Source organism: Schistocerca nitens, chromosome 5 (genome assembly GCF_023898315.1).
Source record: "Schistocerca nitens isolate TAMUIC-IGC-003100 chromosome 5, iqSchNite1.1, whole genome shotgun sequence".
Taxonomy (NCBI): domain Eukaryota; kingdom Metazoa; phylum Arthropoda; class Insecta; order Orthoptera; family Acrididae; genus Schistocerca; species Schistocerca nitens.
In genome coordinates this window covers 89,869,275-89,890,946 of record NC_064618.1, presented here as the reverse complement: position 1 = coordinate 89,890,946, position 21,672 = coordinate 89,869,275, and positions in this window count along the sequence as shown.

Sequence of the window (21,672 nt, the reverse complement as noted above, 5' to 3'; positions counted from 1 at the left end):
ATGAGCGATCTCAGTGTTACAAACATTACCTACTATTAAACCGTATGTTGGCGGTGGTTTCTTGTAATCACAAGAAGAGTTCCTGTTTCCTTCCTTTCAATTTTTTTTTTCTTTTTGTTTTCTGCGCTATCTGTACTTTTGTTTTTGTCTTGTAACATTGCTGTTTACGCTATGGTTGAAATTTATGTATCACTAAGGTATTTCGACTTGTGTTCAGACTCTAGCATCTTAAGAATGTGACAGCTACAACTTTGTTAGTACAATTAGGTTCTTTTATTAACGTTTTTTTTGTATTCGTACGCCTACATTAACAAAAGTGTTGCAGCACCCCCATATGTCATTCACGTGTGTTGCTGTTGTAACAGTTCATGCGCCGATGTTTGTAAACATACATGCAGTTACCAGGCGTGCTACCTACTGGTAAAACGCCGCATTCGAATGGATTGCATAACTTCAGTTCAACGTAAAGGACCAGTAGGGACGCATTAGAGACGTCTGTAGGACAGCAGAGTTAACATCCATCAGACCACGAAGGACAAGTCGCATATGTGCAACAGTGTGGTAGTACGGAGTGGTTTTCTGGAGTTGTATTACATGGGGCCATCGTACATTTGGTGGTTGAGTGCGATCTCATAGCTCTACCGTACGCGGACGAGATTCTGCAACCGATATGTCATAGTGGTGACAACTTCATCTTGATGGACGATAACTCTACGTGCACATAGTGCTCTTCTCGTGAACACATTCCTTCAGCATGCTAGGATGACTTGAATGAAGTGGTCTGTCTGTTTCCCAATTCTGATTCAAATCTAACGTATGTGGGGATCGACTGAAACGAGCTGTTTTTGGACTTCAGCAACGACAAGGTCGTATGCACGGCTTATGCCGAATCGGCATTGAATAGTGGGACAATTTGACCCGGGCTGGCTCGATGATTTCATCGATGGTAAAGCAAGACTGATACAAGCCTGCAGCCGATCAAGGGGACGTTCCGCCGCGTGTTGATGTTGCTCACAAGCACTGTGGGAAAGAAAAAAGAAAAAACACGCTGGAAGCAGCCGATTCTGTCGTTACACAAATGTCTGCTTTATTTATTTATTTATTTATTTTGTGATCTGGATTCATTGCAAACGAATATATACACATGACTCAGAGCCAAATTTTGTTTTCTGTGCCATGAACTTCGAAAGAAAGAGGCGATGTAGCACTTTTATTGCTGTGCGTCCGTGAGTTAAGCATACATGTCTCCTTTTTTCAATAAGCGTTGTTACATCACAGTTTGCCTGATGTCATAGAAACTGATATTAACTTCACCTACTGACAAAATTGTTTACTTTGTGCCATATCGAACCGCCTGTGTTACGAAATGTGTTGGAGACAAGGTATTTTGTATTTATTTTGAAAGTCACTTTTTCAGTTTTACTGCGTTGTTGCAGTGTATACCTTTTAATACCTTGTATTAAATTTTATGTTTGATATGACACATCGTATAATGGGGTTACTCTGAAACACGTCATGTCATGAGAAACAAATAATATACTGCCGACCAAGCAAAGAGCATTATCAGTGTATTTCCATGTATTCATTGTAGCTTCCAGCTATGATTTAAAAACTGCACACTACTCAAACGGATTGAAAATAAAATGAGCAATTTATAGTTCACTATGTAAAATAAACTACCGACCACCGATTTAAAAACTTAATATTGTGTGTTCTCCCATTAACATTACGAGGTGTGACTAGAAAAAAACCGGACTAGTACTGGTGAAACAATAAAACGAATGCAATAAGGCTGAAAGTCGCGTGGCCTGTCACGTGACTCTCGCTCCGCCTACTGCTCGAATTTCATCTGCCTCCTGCACTCAGTCTGCCCGTAGCGTCTGTTTTAAGTAGTTGACGTTTTGTCTGTGCGTCGGAAAATATTGAGTGTACAGAAAGAACAGCGTGTTAACATCAAATTTTGTTTCAAACTAGGAAAATCTGCAACTGAAACGTTTGTAACAAGTGTACGGCGATAATTGTTTATCGCGAACACAAGTGTTTGAGTGGTTTAAACGATTTAAAGATGGCCGCGAAGACACCAGTGATGACACTCGCACTGGCAGACCATTGTCAGCAAAAACTGATGCAAACATTGAAAAAATCGGTAAACTTGTTCGACAAGATCGCCGTTTAACAATCAGAGCAGTGTCTGAGTTAACAGGAGTTGACAAGGAAAATGTTAGGCAGATTCTTCATGAAAAAACGGAGAAAACGGAACGATTTGTGGAGAAAAAAGTCATGGATCCTTCACCAAGACAATGCCCCAGCTCACAGTGCGTTGTCAGTGAAGACGTTTTTGGCAAAACACAACATTCCCATCTTAGATCATCCACCCTACTCACCTGATTTGGCCCCCTGTGACTTTTTTCTTTTCCCTAAAGTCAAGTCAGCTTTGAAAGGAACTAGATTTGAGACTGTTGAAGCAGTAAAAGAAAAAGCGACGGAAGTAATGTATGGACTTACCGAAAATGATCTGCAGCATTGCTATGAACAGTGGAAAATTCGTATGGAGCGGTGTAGAGACCGAGGAGGAGAGTACATTGAAGGAGATAACATGAAATTGTAAATAATTGTAAATAAATGTTTTTTCCAGCATCAGTCCGGTTTTTTTCTAGCCGCACCTCGTACATCCACTCTTCGTACAACTAACTTTCCTACCAGCATGAATAATATTCACTAATAAATGCGACGGCCATGGCCTGGAGCAGTTTTAAACAGGTCAGTGCCGAATGAATACGATACGAAGACTGACAACGTTATACCGTCATACCTTTCTTAATACCTGTGAAAACAATAAATCGTTGTACATGTAGAGACACTTGTTCTTAAACCTTTGCTTCCCCGCCTCCGCCGGATTCATACCGCTCTTGGAGGTGCTCAAGCCCCGGAATGATCAGACGTTCTTTACCTGTTGTATCGTGCAACAGTTTTTACAGGTAGATTAATAACATACGTTTTTCTCAGTTGTCACCCTTCCCTCATCACTCATCAATATTACAAGATTAATTGCCTTCTGTATGCATGTTAAATTAATACTTTATTTCTTTGTTTATTCATTCACTTTTTTATTGTTTATTCAGCCTGACCAAATTTGGGGCTTACGGCTCTCTCTTATATCGGATCAGGAACAACATATATCAGAGATATCACAAATCATTCACAATAATAATAATAACAATAATAATAATAATGGACACTACTAATGATAATAATTATAATAACAGACATTAATAATAATGATAATAGTAAAGGGTATTAAGAATGGTATAGATTAGTCTACCATATCTGAAGTCATATTTACTATAATCAGAAGCGGAAGGGCTAAAGAAAGAGGCGAAGATTGAAGTGTCAGTGACAGTGGCTTTTGGGAAAGAACACAATTGTCGTCATGGAGGGGGTAGGGAAAAGTTATGGGGGAGCGGGGATAGGCGGAGATTGAGCTGCAGGCTGGTGTACGGGAGACATAGCTATTGTGAGAGAGGGTGGACCATTGGCTTTAATATTACTCCGATATTTCGAGGAAGATCGTCCCATAGTCGGCTTCCCGATACGGGAAATTATTTACAGAACGTGGTAATGTTACGTGATGGTACAGAGACGATATTACTTTGCCGAGAACGAGTATTTCTATATCCAATACTCTAATTGAAACTTATCTATTCAGAATATTTAATAAATCTCAGTTCATGCTGCATATTGCACATTTTCGTTATGAATTGATAAGAAAGTTCTTTAATTGCGAGAATAATGACGCTCTAATTAAAACCCTTAAATTGTCACTAAATACTTCATAATGAAGTGGTGTAAGAGTTGAAGATAAGTAAGAGTGAGTGCAATGATTTAGAAGAGAATGGAAAAAACATAGAGTATAATAGTCTCTACCCTTATTGGTACATAGGCGTAATAATTGTTCGCAGGATGGAGTGATATATTCGAAATAGGGTACGTCACAAATATATCGTATACGAACACTCATCGCCAGTTCTAGCTGGCGTGAGCTTTCGAATGAAAGTCCTTGGAGAATAGAGTCACTGTAACCAAGTATATGGAATATTAGTGACCGTGTTAGCTTCTTTTTAAACTCGAAAGGAAATACTTTCTCACGTTTCTGCAGTGACGCTGACACCTTCTTACACGCTACAGTTGCGTGTTCAGACGAGTGTAAGTGATTCTCCATGGTTATACTAAGTTCTTTGGAGAAGAAAAGGTTATTTTTGTGCCGTTCAGGATTAAGGTTGGAAGAGATTGTCTGACCTATGTTGTAGTAAGTGTTTTGTGAGAATTAAGACTGCTTGATATAGGTTGACTCTTACATCGAAGATAACAACAACCAGCCACTTTTGTGGCTGGTTTATATCAATAGCGCCGTTACCGGTTTCGAACCGACAGTTTCATCTTCAGACGGTTAGTTCATGCTGTACATTAAATTTCGCCTTTTGTTTTCCTAACTGATGAAATTTCCTTGCGGTGGTGGAGCCCTAAAACCAAAACAAAATGTCAGACAATGTCTTCTTAACTATAATTGTGCCTCACAACGATTTTAAGTGATGTAAACAAATTATTAAAGGGAAGATGTTTTGGCTACTTACGATGAAAAATGCGGACCATTATGTTCCAATGCAGACTGCTTATGATCTTGTAAAATCTAAAACTATACGATTCATTTTTATGTATATGTATGCACATAATCTGTAGTACCACTCACACACTAAGAAGTTTCATCACATGGGGGTATGTATACAAAGATGGTGATATTACAACCATAACGATGTCAAAGACATGCACTCTCAGAGATATTTCCTAACATACATGTATGTGACAGTAGGAAATTAAAAATTACTAATGTTACATTACTTACTATTTGCAATGAAAGAGAACTGATTGAAGTTAAAATAAACAAATAAAGCAGTCAGTTTGTTATAAAGTGTTACTGGAGTAATATTACGTAAATATTATGATATACGTTGGAACCAAAGTAAATGACAAGGGCCAGATATACATAAATTAACATTAAAACTATGGACATATTATGTAATTATTATAGCTTACATTGCAAGCACAGTAAATGATTTGGGATGGATGTACATATAAATATTACAACAGTGGACATTGCATTGATTTTTAATTTTTTTATTTTATCAGTTTATTTAATCAGTATTTTATTTTATCAGTTTTGGTTGTAGTGCACCAACACCCCAAGGCAATTTCATCAGTTGGGAAAACAAAAGGCGAAAGCTAATGTTAAAAGTGAACTAGCCGTCAACACATCAATGTGTTGATTGTTTTGTCACAAATTTTATAATCTGGTATTTTCTGAATAGTCGTAACTGCACCGCTAAGTGGATTACGCCTGTCAGTTGGCCGTTTTGCTTCCACGAGTCCACATTTCAACACCCGAACTGCTGACCACAAGAAAGTATGTGTTAATGGTTTGCTGTTGCTGGCTGTAGTTGGTACATTTAAACCTAAGAACATACGATTTCTAACAGCTATAATTATTAGCTCGAAAATGACGTAAATATCGATGTAATGTTGTTCATTGCACCGTCCTCAGTCACCGATAGAAATATCTGCACAACTAATGCAATCCAGGTTTAGCTGCAGACCGGCCAAAATAAAATTGTTCCAAAACAATTTTCCACATTTCATGACAATATAGTCTAGAATGCAAAGTGATCATTGTAGATCATCATAGAGCCAACTGGGTAGGACGGCTTAATATGAAGACGCATGATTATGTGGGGCAGCCACTATATATATATTACACATACGAGTCACACATCCCTAAGTACACATTTAAACCTCTGTATTTACTCACTGAGCTTCGAAGATAAGGGTACAGCCCACTTCCAGTGCCAACGACTAGGTAGGTGTCTAATTCAGTTGCTCATGAGCCTATCATCATTATCTATCTACGCCTGTAACTTCCTTCCCTGTCTTTCATATTTTAATACTTCCGCTCACTTTGAAAAGGGGCGACCAGATTATGCTTGACTTGCTCCAGGAAAATGGCGACAACATCAAGCATGAGTAAATTACTTTACAAGATTTGATTAATGGAAAAAAATAAAGGTGCAATACAGTATTTCTATCAAGACCCCACCTGTTAACTGAGAGGTAAAGTTCAAAATTTGGCGTAATAGTACTTCGGAAATATATATAAGGCGTATAGAAAACGATAGGCAACCATTTGGTCGCTGTCAGACAAAAGAAAAAACAGCAGCAACGATACAACTGCTGAGAGAGAGAGCATCCTGCCCAAAATACACTATCGTGAAACAACAAAATCTTCCGCGAGTCTATTGCAATTGATGGAGGTACGTGTACATATAACAGTACATTCTAGACAGCAAACTATCAGAGAGTTTAAACTCCGACAGTAGTTTGAAAATGATCGGCTGTACTACCTGAAAGTTCACTTGGTGCGATCATGCAACAATATGAATATATTACCCTTTCATCAGGAAATAAGTAATCTATTAAAATGTTACTTGCTCGCAGGTTTGTCCTAGAGATAAAACAGCGCATGAACCAGAGGAGCGTTATTATTAATTTTGGTGCGGTTAGGAACTTTTGAATAGGGGCGAAATTAACTGAAAGCATCAAAAATGGATTGACAGTTTTAAGAAATTTCTTCCACATGCTGGATTATTTGGTAAATTGCATCGTAATACGTAAGTGAAGTTCGTGCGTTAGTTTTGTTGGGATCACCAGATAAATAGACCGTATAGGTTTTTGCTAAGTGCCCAGTGTCATATATTCTACATAATTTAATATAGAAGTGCGTAAGTCAGTAATAACATTTTTTATTTCCTTTTTTTTTAGTGGACTGTACCTAAATACAAATTGATATGAATGATATTCATGGGACTTGATACCACAACAGAAGAAAGATCGTTATTGGATAAATGAACTTAATGATACCATCGCTACCGATTTTTAATCGTCCAGACAACTTTCTATAGAAATGTTCGATAAAATTCATTATATTAAGACTCGTAAAGCTTATAGCAGGTATCTCATATAATACACTCCTGGAAATTGAAATAAGAACACCGTGAATTCATTGTCCCAGGAAGGGGAAACTTTATTGACACATTCCTGGGGTCAGATACATCACATGATCACACTGACAGAACCACAGGCACATAGACACAGGCAACAGAGCATGCACAATGTCGGCACTAGTACAGTGTATATCCACCTTTCGCAGCAATGCAGGCTGCTATTCTCCCATGGAGACGATCGTAGAGATGCTGGATGTAGTCCTGTGGAACGGCTTGCCATGCCATTTCCACCTGGCGCCTCAGTTGGACCAGCGTTCGTGCTGGACGTGCAGACCGCGTGAGACGACGCTTCATCCAGTCCCAAACATGCTCAATGGGGGACAGATCCGGAGATCTTGCTGGCCAGGGTAGTTGACTTACACCTTCTAGAGCACGTTGGGTGGCACGGGATACATGCGGACGTGCATTGTCCTGTTGGAACAGCAAGACGGTTGCGAATGGTCCTCGCCGATACCCCAGGAGCAACAGTGTCCCTAATTTGCTGGGAAGTGGCGGTGCGGTCCCCTACGGCACTGCGTAGGATCCTACGGTCTTGGCGTGCATCCGTGCGTCGCTGCGGTCCGGTCCCAGGTCGACGGGCACGTGCACCTTCCGCCGACCACTGGCGACAACATCGATGTACTGTGGAGACCTCACGCCCCACGTGTTGAGCAATTCGGCGGTACGTCCACCCGGCCTCCCGCATGCCCACTATACGCCCTCGCTCAAAGTCCGTCAACTGCACATACGGTTCACGTCCACGCTGTCGCGGCATGCTACCAGTGTTAAAGACTGCGATGGAGCTCCGTATTAGTGATGGGGAGCTCGTGAATGAGTCGTTCAAATGAACGCTTCACTCCAGTGAAGTGTGAACTAACCACTCAATTTCAAAGAACTGGTACTTCAAACTCTTCACAGATAGCACACTCCACACTTTTTTCTAGTTCACTCACTCTCTTCCCCTCTCCCTCCACCAGTACATCGGCGCTACGTCACTCATTCTCCCTTCACTTCAGTCCTCCCTCCACTGCCTGTCGACGAATCGCGCGGTGTTTGTGGTGAACGATAGGGATAGGTAGGGTTGTGGCGATGAGGGGCGAGGGGAAGGTAGCGTCAGCTGCTCCCTGCAGTGCTGACATCATTACCAGCGACTATTTGTGCAGTTATACTTCGCTTCTACGGGTAAGCTACCGTTGGCAGCGCTTGCAGACAAATGAATAGTAAAATACAAACGAAGAGGCTGGCTGTGTGAGTACGCACAGCCAACATGAAAATAAAATGCTTACCTTGTGAGTCTGGAACTGAAGCATGCGTGGAATCCACGCTTGAAAGATAATCGTTCATGTAGGAATGTTTATCTCGTACACATTATTGTAATAATTACACTAAATGTCAATTTGAGGATTGTCCTAATTAAATTTAAAAAAAATACACACATATATTTATGAATAAGCATCAACGGATTTGCTGAATCTTCAGAGATTTCCGTTTAAAAACATGATTTGTTCCACTTTTTTCCCTGTCAGACGATTTCTTCTGTCAGTTATAAGGTGTCCTGCCTTCGAGAACACTCTTTCACACGGCGTGGAGGTTGCAACAATACAGAGTCGTATTTTTGCAAGTTCAAAGAGCGAGGGGTATACTGACAGCCGTTCAGACCACCACTGAAGTGGTTCAAAAATGGCTCTGAGCACTATGGGACTTAACATCTATGGTTATCAGTCCCCTAGAACTTAGAACTACTTAAACCTAACTAACCTAAGGACAGCACACAACACCCAGCCATCACGAGGCAGAGAAAATCCCTGACCCCGCCGGGAATCGAACCCGGGAACCCGGGCGTGGGAAGCGAGAACGCTACCGCACGACCACGAGATGTGGGCACTGAAGTGGATTGCCTTGTCTCTGTAGCAGGGGCTTTTGTAAGTATTTGTCCACTTCCACTATTGCAGCAGCTCTCGGGTGTGGATTACTCTGCAGCCTGGAAAACACTTCATCAAAATCGAGCCAGAGACTGGAAGTAGATTCAGTGGTTGGAACTGAGATTGTTGCAGTAGCAGTGGATGTGTTCGTCACAAATTTCTCACAGTGCCTGATCAGGTTTAATTTCACCTTCTCAGCAGAATTTTTATCAGAAAAACCATGTAATTTGAACCGGGGATCCAATGCAGTTGCTTCCGCGAAAATTGAATTTTCCTCTATATTTCTAAATCGTCGTTTTAGGTCTTCAGCTAACTTTTCGGCCATCTGTTGCACGTCTACATGAATTTCAGTGTTATTAACAAACCTGCAACACCATTTTTTCAACGAGCGACTAAGGAGTATAACTTTAGAAGCAGTGACAACATTTTCACTTGACATTTCCTCAGTGCAGTCTTTGAAAACTTTCAACAGGTCACAGGCTTGTGTTACACTTGAAATGTCCTCTGCAGTCAGATTTGGAAGATCCGGATAATTCAAAGTGATAACTGTCATTAGGGAATTCTTAACCTCGATTATTCTTCGCAGCATATCATAGGTTGAATTCCATCTTGTAACAGTGTCCTGTTTTAGTGTCAGAACTGGCTCTTTTAACTGTTCCTGCATCTTTTTCAGTTTCGTGCAGGCCTGCGAACTTCTTTTAAAAAATTCAACAATTTTTTTTTACTTTATTCAGAATGGGTTGAATGTGCGCAAGCCCATTCTGAACAATTAAATTGAGTGTGTGCGCAAAGAAGGGGATGTGTTTCCAGGCTGTGAGTCTTATAGCTCCCACAATATTAGCAGCATTGTCGCTGACGACACACACGACTTTTTCTTGAATGCCCCATTCCCTTGTGACACGTAGCAGTTCTTCCGAGAGTTTTTCTGACGTGTGCCTTTCGTCGTATTTAAAGCACTCTAGGAGGGAAGACGCCAGCTCCAGGTCTTTAACGTAGTGTGCTGTCACCGACAAATAACTCTCATTTGTAGTTGAGGTCCACCCATCCATTGTCAGCACAACCGCTTCCGCAGAATTAATTTTGGCTCTCACAATTTCTTTTATCATGGCGTACTGTTGTTGTAGCAGCGTATTGGAAATGGTCTTCCGAGATGGCATTCTGTAAGCACCATTCAGTTTGCCTACAAAACTTTGGAAATGTTTGCTTTCCACTATGTTGAAGGGCAAATAATCCTTTACAACAGTCTGCAGAAGTGCGAAATCTATCTCCTGATTTCTTTTGTTAGAAAGAGGTTTCGGAAAATACATGGGTAATGTTCCGTGATATTGAGGTCTGCTTTCTGATACTGAAGTGATACTGTTATTTTCTGGCACCAACTGCTGTTCGCTTCTGGCATTTGCTGATGTTGGTTCCGGATTGTCCGGGTTTTTTATCCAACAAATATCGGAAGATGCAGGAGCAGGGGGCGCTAAGCGCCTGACTGACAATGACACTGTTGGATGCAGCACTCGAACATGACGCGCTAGATTAAATGTATTTCCTCCTTTATATGAAATACACTTAGAACAATAATTGCACTTTGCTTTACCATCACCTAAATCGGCGAAGAAACCCCAAATCTCACTACTTCTACGCGATCGCGAGTTGCTAGCCATTGTATAAGAGTGAACAGACGCAAAAACTGCTTTCCAAAGAAAATAAAGAGGGATTTTACCTGAAATCGTACCAATGCCTACAGGTGACAGTTTACGTTTTGAATTTGGAGGGTTATTATTCTCAACAAAAATAAAATCTACAGGAAAACTTCTGAATAATTACTTTACGTAGGTATATAGACTTTGTGACAGTGGTAAACATACTCATTCTGTTTTGGATTAAACTTTAAAAGGAACAAAATTGGACTGCATTTCGTTGGTAGCCCTAGTTTTCAGTCCATGAATACAACAAATTAGGTTTCACTTGGCAGATAAAGACTTTTTTGGGCGCTTCATGAGAAAATGTCGAGCAAGATTAAATGTAATACTCTCTTTATATGTGACAGGTTTCTCTGTTTATCTTTCCTCTGTCCCCTTCGACCATTTCTATTTAACTCTCAGACTCTGTAAGAGCGTAAAAAGTTGCGTTCTCTTTACTGCATAGTTCGGCCATCTGTTGGTAAAATTATGAAGTATTACGAAGCTTTATTGTACGAGCGAGGCGAAGCGAGCGTAGCCGCGGCTGAGCGGCGAACTGGGCAACTTCGCCAGCCTTCCGTACTTCACGAATGAACTACTTCGTTTGAACGCTTCACGGCAAAGAGTGAAATGAATGAAGTAGTTCACGGGAGTGAACGAGCTCGACCCATCTCTACTCCGTATGCCACTGCCAACTGGCTGACACTGACAGCGGCGGTGCACAAATGCTGCGCAGCTAGCGCCATTCGACGGCCAACACCGCGGGTCCTGGTGTGTCCGCTGTGCCGTGCGTGTGATCATTGCTTGTACAGCCCTCTCGCAGTGTCCGGAGCAAGTATGGTGGGTCTGACACACCGGTGTCAATGTGTTCTGTTTTCCATTTCCAGGAGTGTACGAAGTGAGACATCCCGAATAAAGTTATGCATACTAAAGAGAAAATTCTACAATAGCTATCGTTCCTTAACTACGGGCCGGCCGCGGTGGTCTCGCGGTTCTAGGCGCGCAGTCCGGAACCGTGCGACTGTTACGGTCGCAGGTTCGAATCCTGCCTCGGGCATGGATGTGTGTGATGTCCTTAGGTTAGTTAGGTTTAAGTAGTTCTAAGTTCTAGGGGACTGATAACCACAGCAGTTGAGTCCCATAGTGCTCAGAGCCATTTGAACCATTTGAACCTTAACTACGGACCAGATGTTTTATAGGAAGTATATTTTAAAATCGTGCTTTTTAAAAGAATTCCTGGTGACTTTACGCGAATGTAGACGGTATATGGATCGACAGTTGTACTCTACGGACAAAACTGAAAAAATAACAGTTATAAAGCTGAACGTGCACCAAAAAAATAAAGAGTTTTTTAGAAGCGAACAACGATGGCGACTGTTTTCTTTTACACCTGACCTGTCATCAGGACTGTCTACATGAAAGAGGATAAAATAGTGACTGAATCTTTTAACGCGCTGTTATTGGCAGAAGTGACCTAGAGTAGCACAAAAAGAATGGTTTTGCATTAGCATAACGTGTTTGCTCATAAATTGACCGTTTAAATGGCGGAGAGGCACGAGCTAGGTTCCCAGGAAGTTTCGTAACCGCCCAGCCCCGAGATATGTTCCATATAACTACCTCTGTTTCCCAGCATGATCAGTTGGCTTGTACTGAGGTACTTTCTGTAGAGTTATGAAGTTATTTGGGCTATATCACGTAGAGTTGAAGAAAAAAATATGCTTTGTGACGGAATAAAGCAATATGGACGAAACTCGTTGAACTGGATGGAGGCTACACAGGGTGTTACAAAAAGGTACGGCCAAACTTTCAGGAAACATTCCTCACACACAAATAAAGAAAAGATGTTATGTGGACATGTGTCCGGAAACGCTTAAGTTCCATATTAGAGCTCATTTTAGTTTCGTCAGTATGTACTGTACTTCCTCGATTCACCGCCAGTTGGCCCAATTGAAGGAAGGTAATGTTGACTTCGGTGCTTGTGTTGACATGCGACTCATTTCTCTACAGTACTAGCATCAAGCACATCAGTACGTAGCATCAACAGGTTAGTGTTCATCACGAACGTGGTTTTGCAGTCAGTGCAATGTTTACAAATGCGGAGTTGGCAGATGCCCATTTGATGTATGGATTTGCACGGGGCAATAGCCGTGGCGCGGTACGTTTGTATCGAGACAGATTTCCAGAACGAAGGTGTCCCGACAGGAAGACGTTCGAAGCAATTGATCGGCGTCTTAGGGAGCACCGAACATTCCAGCCTATGACTCGCGACTGGGGAAGACCTAGAACGACGAGGACACCTGCAATGGACGAGGCAATTCTTCGTGCAGTTGACGATAAACCTAATGTTAGCGTCAGAGAAGTTGCTGCTGTACAAGGTAACGTTGACCACGTCACTATATGGAGAGTGCTACGGGAGAACCAGTTGTTTCCGTATCATGTACAGCGTGTGCAGGCACTATCAGCAGCTGATTGGCCTTCACGGGTACACTTCTGCGAATGGTTCATCCAACAATGTTTCAATCCTCATTTCAGTGCAAATGTTCTCTTTACGGATGAGACTTCATTCCAACGTGATCAAATTGTAAATTTTCACAATCAACACGTGTGGGCTGACGAGAATCCGCACGCAATTGTGCAATCACGTCGTCAATACAGATTTTCTGTGAACGTTCGGGCAGGCATTGTTGGTGATGTCTTGATTGGGCCCCATGTTCTTCCACCTACGCTCAATGGAGCACGTTATCATGATTTCATACGGGATACTCTACCTGTGCTGCTAGAACATGTGCCTTTACAAGTACGACACAACATGTGGTTCATGCACGATGGAGCTCCTGCACATTTTAGTCTAAGTGTTCGTACGCTTCTCAACAACAGATTTGGTGACCGAAGGATTGGTAGAGGCGGACCAATTCCATGGCCTCCACGCTCTCCTGACCTCAACCCTCTTGACTTTCATTTATGGGGGCATTTGAAAGCTCTTGTCTACGGAACCCCGGTACCAAATGTAGAGAGTATTCGTGCTCGTATTGTGGACGGCTGTGATACAATACGGCATTGTCCAGGGCTGCATCAGCGCATCAGGGATTCCATGCGACGGACGGTGGATGCATGTATCCTCGCTAATGGAGGACATTTTGAACATTTCCTGTAACAAAGTGTTTGAAGTCACGCTGGTACGTTCTGTTGCTGTGTGTTTCCATTCCATGATTAATGTGATTTGAAGAGAAGTAATAAAGAGAGCTCTAACATTGAAAGTAAGCGTTTCCGGACACATGTTCACATAACATATTTTCTTTCTTTGTGTGTGAGGAATGTTTCCTGAAAGTTTGGTCGTACCTTTTTGTAACACCCTGTATTTATAAATACATTTTTGTTTTTGCAATATGACTTTAGGTTTAGCAAAGCTACGATCGAATATACGACATCGGAGTAGATAATATTTCTAGTAAAAGACGCCTACGATCCTACAGATTGGACGAATGGCAGTCTAACTGCGGCACCACATTCACTACAGTGAGGGAATACAGCATCTTCCCAAGCACTATGAATAGGCTCTGTATGCATCGACACTACTCGAGGTATGGTGCAGCTATTAACATGTCGTAGTCCATAACCCAAACAGCTATATCGAGTCAAATGTTGTAACCCACCAGTCTGCGAATGTGGAGAGGGAGGTTTCGCTGATCATGTCGTTTTCAATTGCTCGCATTTGTAGTAGAGAGGTAACGCAGATAATCGGAATACAAAATTTTGTACAAACCAAAATTTATGGACTACTGATAATTTAATTGCACAGTCCATATCAAAAGACTAGCTCCTCAATATTCAGTCTTAAGACTAATTGCGTGCTCTGGATATCAAAATTATGTCAACAGATCGGCCGAACAAAGGAGAAGAATAACAAGAAAGGTTACTTTCGTAGCAGATAATTGTAGCAAGAGTAAAATTTAATTGTAAGAAACTACAGGGTGATTTTCTCCTCCGTGTACAAACTCTAGGAATCGATCGATGACAAGCTACAGAATAGAAAAGGTCTAATTAACTTATGCCAGGAAACGTATAGTTTCCATGCCAAAGACCATTTATTCAGTCATACTTTGTTACAGAGACTGCGGCCCAATACGCGCTGTACCACCCAGCCACAGTTACAGTATGCGTGGGTTCCTCATACGTCATACCCTAGCGCTCTCTCATGCCACAGTATTTGTTAATGTTGTGCCCGATTCACTTCCGTTGCTGATTCACATTGTAGTGGATGTAATACAGCATTGTGCACAATGGTTCCGTATTCCAATCGACAACTTTACTTACGGAAAGGCAAATGGCAACGGGCAGGGGCAGCAAGGTTGTATCAGGAAATCATGAAGGACGTACCCGAAATGTTCGGACAACAAACTTGGAGGAAAATGTCATTAACACTGTGCAAGGCGACCGCCGTGTCGGTACCAGACAGTTGGCCCTCCAGTACAGGGTAAGCCAGACGACCGTGTGGAATATTCTCCTTGACAACTGTTTCCACCTTATCACTTACAGTGTGTTGAGGGCCTACTAGCGACAGACTTTCCACATCTGGAGCAGTTTTCTCCCTGGTTTGTTCACCAGGCAACCACGATTCCGTGATTTGTGTCATCCATCCTATTCACAGATGAGGCCACCTTTACATGGAGTGGTATCCTCAACTTTCATGACGATCATCTGTGGGATAGTATGCAGAACCCCAATGGTATGGTGACAGCGAATCATCAGAATCGGTGCAGCCGGAATGTGTGGGCCATGATACTTGGCGACCGTATTTTGGGATCCACGTCGCGTAACAGGCCGGAACTATTGGCGTTTCTTGCGGGTGATTTTGCCTCCCCTGCTGGAGGAAGTGCCTTTGATGATTTGGAGTATGTGGCTACTACAGGCTGGTTCTCTAGCCCACCTCGCCGTCAACGTTTGGACGCATCTCAGTTGCATGGTCGATAGATTGGACAAGGGTTCCACTTTCATGGCCTTCTCCTCCACCGGATGTCAACCCTTTGCGATTTCTCGTTATGAGGCCATCTCAAAAGTATCGTGTATGCAGAGCCCATTCCAGATGTGGAGACGCTGCAGCAGCGCATTCACGCTGCTTTTGACATCGATCAGATGCAGCCTGGCCGATATGAACGAGTGAGACTTACTTACACGCATGCGTTGAGGCACTTGGAAACCATTTTCAACACATACTGTAACTGAGACCGCATGGTACAGCGCATATTAGACCGCAGTCTCAGTAGCAATTTATGATTGAATAAATGATCTCTAGCATGGAAACTATGCATTTCCGGACACAAGTTCATTACACACTTTTTGTTTCGTACCCTCTCATCGATCAATCCGTAGAGTTTGCACACGGTGGAAAAGATCTCTCTGTATAAAACAAATGTAGCGGCCACCCACATGGGTGAGTGTAGACCTGACGTTATCCGAAACACCCCACATATCAGAGGAGGCAATGTGCGAGTAGAATAGTGTAGTACTGATAAGTCTAAATGTAAGTGTAGTTTTAGTTACCCAGCAAGCCTCGACCTCTTCCGAGGTAGCCAGAAATAGATGTAGTAATTTAAGTTGATCATTAGTCACTTAGGACTTTGATTAAAATTTATTCAGTTTATGGTTTTTTGTGTTTTTCAACATCAACTTTTACTTCAACACTATCTGAGAAACCCAGCATTGTCTGGATGTTTATTTATAGCTGTGCCTTAGACTTCATTCATGTGGAATTCATTTTTGACTAATGAAGCTTCTTTGTATGCAACGTTTGAAGTAGTGTGATTGTTTTCTTCACTACCACGCGAGAGAGCCACATACAGCTACTCCTTCGAAAAACAACTCAGGCCCCTGTCGCTAAATTCTTAGGAATAAGCAGCATTCGGGGCATTCTGGGCCATTTGTCATGAAAATCTCCGGTTCTATGATGTTAAATTGGAGAGAAGTAACTCTAAGCCTCCGTGACTAAGGGGTTCTTATTAGTGAGAGAATGCGTGACGCTCTTGATAAAATTATGTCGCACTTTACTTTTGGAACGAGTTCCAAGGAGCATGTTAAGGCCTGTGGTTCTCGAGCCACAGCAACTCTCGGCTCACGATTTTCATTGTATTCTTCAGATAGTCCTCAGTCTTTTAGCCACTCTCGTGTATTCAGAAAGCCTCAACCGTTTTCTAGACATTTTATTCATAAACGAAATGAAATCAAAACGCAATGAGTAAGCATTCAAATCACAAAGCAAACTTAATAAATTCGTTTTTCCTAGCAAAGAGTATAAATGAAACGCATCGAAAGAAGCAAAGCGATGTCATTATGTTTTTAATATGCAAAGCAGTATCAGAAATCTGTATATCATAGACAAGTAAATTTAATGCTACTTTATATTCATAATAGTAAGACTGCAGCAATTAATTCTGTCGCTGATGTAAACTATTGAAAATATTTCTGTCACTGAGTTCAAAAAAACTGTCAGTACCATCTATTTGTTCTTTGGTGTACTACAATGCCAACAGGGCCATCTGTTCAGTCTTTGGAGTACTACACCATAATGACTCAACATCCAAGCTAGTAAGTGTGGTATCGTCCAAAGATCATGGTGCCACACCAAAGTCAACAACGCACATCGATACCACAGACAATAACTATGTCTCGCTGTAATCCGCAGTGATGTATAGGAGAGGCTGAAGGAAACACAGCCATTCTCCCAGTGCTACAGTGTCCTCATACAGAGGTCAATATAGAACACAACTTGGAAGTGCTCTGCCACCCAAGTTGAAACTATCAATATCATCGAGTAGGATTATAGAGTTATTCCAGTCTCAAGATAGAAATGTACTTTTGTAAATGTTCAACATTGTACTTCAAGGGAAGAGTTTGTTAATGTGTGCATCAGGCGATGCTTTAATAGTGAATGACAGTTCTAAGCTATCAAGCACTCCTGCGACGAAAGATTGTATCAACTTAAGCAAATCTTTTTGTCATCATGCACAATAATGTGAACTAATATTTCATATGTCACAGTTTCAATGAGCCATCTTACCGAGCAGTCAAAGAACCCACATTTATGGCTGGACGGTTGTAGTTTCGTCTGGTCGTAACACTAAGCTAAGCAGACGATTTTGGATAAATCTTTAAATAACAATATCTTTTTTCGTGTTCAAATTTTAATGAAATTGAGCCTACTATTCTTCCCCAAGCAACGAATTTAGCTGTGAAACCATGATTTGTCTAGTAGTTTTGGTGATTAGCGTGTCAAATAGACACGATGGTTTTAGATAAAACTTTAAATTACGATACCTTTTTTCCTGTGATCAGATTTTAATTAACTGAAGTCTACCTGTTGTCCAAAGCTACATTCAAGTTACCTGTGGAAAACCCCACCACAACTGATCCAGGAGATTTGGAGATTAATGTGTTCAAACAGACAAACCGACAGACACGACAGTGTTAGATTACATATCAGAAATAGTTTCTGTTAACATACCTCGTCACTATACAGACAGAGCTATTCCCGTGTACCTCTAGGGCTTCAGAAGACGACAGCTCAAAAACTACGAGGGTCACTCCAAAGAAATGCACACTATTTTTTTAAAAATCCATCTTTTAATCTACATGTTTGTAAGTTTTACGGTGTGTAGATACATCCTTTAGGAACAATATTTTCATTTCTCCACATAATTTCCATCCCTCTCAACTGCCTTACTCCATCTTGGCACCAGCGCCTGTATATAATTCTGGACCAACCTGTTGGAGCCACTGTTTGCCAGTGTGCACAAGGGAGTCATCATCTTCCAACCTTGTTCCACGAAGAGAGTCTTTCAGTTTCCCAAAGAGATGATAGTAACGTGGAGCCAGGTCAGGACTGTTCCAAATGTTCGCTGCATACCGTTTTTCTTGTTTCTTTGTGAGCCACTGTCAACATCCTGGGAACCCACCTGGCACAAACCATTTTTTAACGCCAACATTTTCAGTATTGTGCAAACACTTCCTTCCCCTATCCCAACGTAGCGTGACAATTCGTTCACTGTGATGTGTCTGTCAGCAGTCACCAGTTCGTTAACTCTCTGCATATTGTCTGGAGTGTGTGCAGTACCAGGCGTGGTGCTGTGAGGACAATCCTCAATATTGCCGTGCCCGCTTTCACCACGTAATCTGCTTGCCCACCGACTAACTGTACTGCGATCGACAGCAGCATCTCCATATACCTTTTACAACCTACTGTGGATGTTTCCCACTGTCTCGTTTTCACAGTACAGGAATTCTGTGACAGCACGTTGCTTCTGAAGAACGTCAAGTGTAGCAGCCATCTTGAAGACATGTTGTGACGGCGCCACTCACGGGAACAGGTTGAACTATGAAAACAAGCGGGAAGGATGTACCTACACACTGTAAAACTTTCACATATGCAGAATGAAAACTGTATTTTTACAAAAATAGTGTGCATTTCATTTGGAGTGACCCTCGTACCAGACATACAGAAAAATGACACATATCAATGGATAGAGCGTCTTTCCAAGTTTCGTTTCGTATGCTCACCATGGCGTAGCTGCACTGAGGGGCCGACATGTCAGAACATATATACAAATCACCCACTCAATGTTGCCTGCAGACAGGCAACCCACTGATCAGATTTCAAAAGTGAGCTGCTGGCGTTGTGGCCCGAAAGAGCTGCACGCATGTGCTCTTCACCCCTCCTGACGTTCGTTGTGTCTCAAACACCGCCGATACAGAGCACCTGTACCATGAATAAAAAGCTTGGAGGGACTTGTTTTTTGTTCTGTGTGTTTTGTAGGTCTCACGCTGTCATCTTCCTAAACCACAGAGGTACCAATGAACAATCCTGCGTAATATAAAGCGTTGTATGTTCTTCATCATCATCATCGTCATCATCTCCTTCCAGGGATTAGGTATCGTAATCACCTGCTCCAGTCCCACTCATCCATCCATCCAGCCATCTGTTACGAGGTCCACCTAGTTCTCCAATCGGCCGATAATTCATTATCTTTTTTTGAAAATCTATCTTCTGTCATTCTATCAACATGATCCTTCCATTTAGTTCTAGTCTTTTCTATCTTGTCATTAACTGCAAATATTTTTACTTCCAATCTTATTCTTTCATTACCTGTTCTATCCATTACATTACAACCTCTTACATATCTCATGTACTTCATCTCTGCTGCTTGTACACGTGATATTTCTTTTTTTGTTACTGTCATGATTCGCAACCATTTACAAGGGTAGGTACAGCAATAATTATATAGAATTACATTTGTGTCTCTTTTTCAGTTTTTCCTCCCAAAGTTCTTCCAGTTTGAGAGCTGGTTTTTCAAGATGGGGCAGGATAAGGTTACGATTGTGGATGGGGCCGTAACAGTTACTCTCGATTGCACAACGAATATGTAGACTTTATTTAAAGAAATTAAAATTTTAAAACAATCTCTTAAAAAGCTATTGCCTGTATGACGGCTAAAGGCCTTATCACAGAAAAAAAATCCACAATTTTAGGGCCAAAGGCCACCAACAATAACCTGAAGCAACAAACGGCTGAAGACCTGAATTAGAAGTCAGAAGAACAATTCCAAATAGCACATATTAAAATAAATACTTCGTTTTAAAACAAACTGTAATATGGCTGAAGAACTTATTATAAAGAAGTGCAATTATCACTCGGCTGAAAGCTACAAACAATTTGTATTACTTCTCCATGGATTTTAATATCCACTCCGAATTTTTCTTTTGTTTCCTTCACTGCTTGCTCAATATTAAGATTGAATAACATCGGGGCTAGCTACAACCCTGTCTCACTCCCTTCTCAACCACTGCTTCCCTTTCATGTCCCTCGACTCTTATAACTGCCATCAGGTTTCTGTACAAATTGTAAATAGCCTTTCGCTCCCCGTATTTTACCCCTGCCACCTTCACAATTTGAAAGAGAGTATTCCAGTTAACGTTGTCAAAAGCTTTATCTAAGTCTACAAATGCTAGAAACGTAGGTTTGCCTTTCCTTAATCTAGCTTCTAAGATAAGTCATAGGGTCAGTATTGCCTCACATGTTCCAATATTTCTACAAAATCCAAACTGATCTTCCCCGAGGTCGGCTTCTACTAGTTTTTCCATTCGTCTGTAAAGAATTCGCGTTAGGATTTTGCAGCTGTGGCTTATTAAACTGATTGTTCGGTAGTTTTCACATCTGTCAACACCTGCTTTCTTTGGGATTGGAATTATTATATTCTTCTTGAAGTCTGAGGGTATTTCGCCTGTTTCATACATCTTGCTCACCAGATGGTAGAGTTTTGTCAGGACTGGCTCTCCCAAGGCCATCAGTAGTTCTAATGGAATGTTGTCTACTCCCGGGGTCTTGTTTCGACTCAGATCTTTCAGTGCTCTGTCAAACTCTTCACACAGTATCATATCTCCCAATTCATCTTCATCTACATCCTCTTCCATTTCCATAATATTGTCCTCAAGTACATTGCCCTTGGATAGACCCTCTATATACTCCTTCCAGCTTTCTACTTTCCCTTCTTTGCTTAGAACTGGGTTTCCATCTGAGCTCTTCTGTAGGCAGTATCTATCTTACCCCTAGTGAGACAAGCCTCTACATCCTTACATTTGTCCTCTAGCCATGCCTGCTTAGCCATTTTGCACTTCCTGTCGATCTCATTTTTGAGACGTTTGTATTCCTTTTTGCCTGCTTCATTTACTGCATTTTTATATTTTCTCCTTTCATCAATTAAATTTAATATTTCTTCTGTTACCCAAGGATTTCTACTAGCCCTTGTCTTTTTACCTACTTGATCCTCTGCTGGCTTCACTACTTCATCCCATTCTTCTTCTACTGTATTTCTTTCCCCCATTCCTGTCAAATGGTTCAAATGGCTCTGAGCACTATGGGACTCAACTTCTGAGGTCATTAGTCCCCTAGAACTTAGAACTAGTTAAACCTAACTAACCTAAGGACATCACAAACATCCA